General features: G+C 37.7%; 1 pseudogene; it reads left to right on the top strand.

The window, feature by feature from the left end:
• Nucleotides 1–422: 422 nt before the first annotated feature.
• On the top strand, nucleotides 423–1,129 carry LOC100405043 (leucine-rich repeat and coiled-coil domain-containing protein 1 pseudogene; annotated as a pseudogene).
• Nucleotides 1,130–2,212: the final 1,083 nt, after the last annotated feature.

Below are 2,212 nucleotides of genomic sequence, written 5' to 3'. Positions count from 1 at the left end.
CCTATGTTAATGTGGCATATAATTTCAAAAAATAAATAAGACTTCTTGACAAAAGAAAATCAACATTTTTTTACAATTAAGTGAAGGATTAGCCTTAAACAAATGAGTTACTGTGACCCAAAGAATAGAATGATTCTTTTTTCCCCCCAACTAGTTTAAAGATATTTAATAAAGGAAGAACACATCAAACAACAATACTTAGTTAATATCTTTAGGATAAAATATTTGAGTGCAAATAGCTGATAATGTTTCGAGCATTTAAAGAGTGGTCAATAAATGGTGCAAGGGTAGGATGAGAAGGTGTGCAGGAGGAGAAAGAAAAGATAATTCTCGGATTAAGACTCCGCTCCCCATCGCCGGTGCCATGGAGGTGGCGGTGGAGGCAGAAGTGGAAAACAAAGACGGCCACAGCAGCTGCGGGGATGTATGCTTCATGGACAAAGGCCTTGAAGAACTAATTAATCTTACTAGACTAAATTTATCTTATAACCAAATAAATGATCTTACTGGGTTGATAACCCTTCATGGAATTAAGCATAAACTTAGGTGCATTGATCTACATAGTAATTGAATAGATAGTATTCATCACTTACTTCAGTGTACGGTAGGATTGCATTTCCTGACCAATCTTATTTTGGAGAAAGATGGAGATGATAATCCTGTCTGTCGACTACCAGGGTACAGAGCAGTTATTCTCCGGACTTTGCCACAACTTAGAATTCTAGATTGCAAGAACATATTTGGTGAACCAGTAAATTTGACAGAAATAAATTCATCACAGCTGCAGTGCCTAGAAGGTCTTTTGGATAATTTAGTTTCTTCTGAATCTCCCTTAAATGTAAGTGAAGATGAGATCATTGATAGAATGCCAGTAGTGACAGCAACCATCGATGAGTTAGCACCCTTGGAACAGTTTGCAAGTACAACAAGAGATGCTGCCTTGATGTCTTTAAAGTCTGTGTGTCTATCTTCTGAGGCAGAGAAAATTCATCATTAAAGCGACTTGCAGAATGAGATAAAACTTCAGAAATTAGATGATCAAATTTTGCAACTTCTAAATGAAGTAACTATTTTTTCCTACTTCTCTATAGACATGTTTATTGAAGAAAACATAGTTAAGAAAATGTAACAAAAATTATGTACTAGCTGGGCTACCTATCTTAATGCATCAGTGTTTATGGATTTTTGTTTTCCTCTACAAAAATAGTGTTCTATTATTGCATCATGGAAGAAAAAGGTAACATATAAATTTTTCATGCATTTTACTTGTTGTCTTCCTTTCACATCTTCTTTATGTAACTTCTTTGTCTTGTTCAGCAGTACTTCACATTGCTTACATTCCATCCACCTTTTATTTCTGCCATAACCAAGGGGGAAACTCTTCTGCCTCAATGTTACTTCGTGCAAAGGTTACATGAGTTGCTTTTGGCCTCCACTATCTCTTCAGTGGTTTAATGATCAAAATCACTTCTGCAGCTTATACCTGAATGGCAAGTTAATTTACATAGTTCCTTCATCAATTTCATTTTCCAGTAGACCATCACCTAATCAATCTACAGTTTCCTGAGCTGTTAATCCTTTTTTACCCCTGCTACTGAATCTCTAGTTTTTAGAATCTGTGAACTATGTGTATGAACTACAGTTCCTAGAATTTAGTGCTATTCAGGTCTGCAACCCTCGTTCCAGCATTGTTGTTACCATCCACAGTGGCGATGGTTCTCTTGGATACCATGCCTATCTGACTGCAATGGATTATTACTTTATTTGCCTTCTAGCTGGGTGTAGGATACAACGATAGTGGTATAGGTCAAAGAGGCTATTAGTCAAATGTTAGTTCGACTTAGAAATTTTGTAGCTAAGTTATTCTTACTAATTTTTTTTAATGTTAGTGTCTTACTCCGTCACCCAAGCTGGAATATGGTGGCACGAACATAGCTGACTGCAGCCTTGAACTCCTGGGCCCAAGAATCTTCTTCCCACCTCAGCCTCCGGAGTAGCTGGGACTACAGGCACATTCCACTGTGCCTGGCTAATTTTAAATTTTTTTGTGTGGAGACTGGGTCTCGCTTTGTTGCCCAGGCTCGTCTCAAACTGCTGGCTTCAAGTGATCCTCCCAACTCAGCCTCTTAAAGTAGTGGGATTACAGGCAAGAGCCACCACACCCAACCTCTATAACTAAATTTTCTTAGTCAAAATCTTTTCTCAAATTAGG

The sequence above is a fragment of the Callithrix jacchus genome, chromosome 14 (genome assembly GCF_049354715.1).
Source record: "Callithrix jacchus isolate 240 chromosome 14, calJac240_pri, whole genome shotgun sequence".
Classification (NCBI taxonomy): domain Eukaryota; kingdom Metazoa; phylum Chordata; class Mammalia; order Primates; family Cebidae; genus Callithrix; species Callithrix jacchus.
The sequence above is the reverse complement of the archived record's forward strand: the minus strand, read 5'-3'. Positions and strand labels throughout refer to the sequence as shown.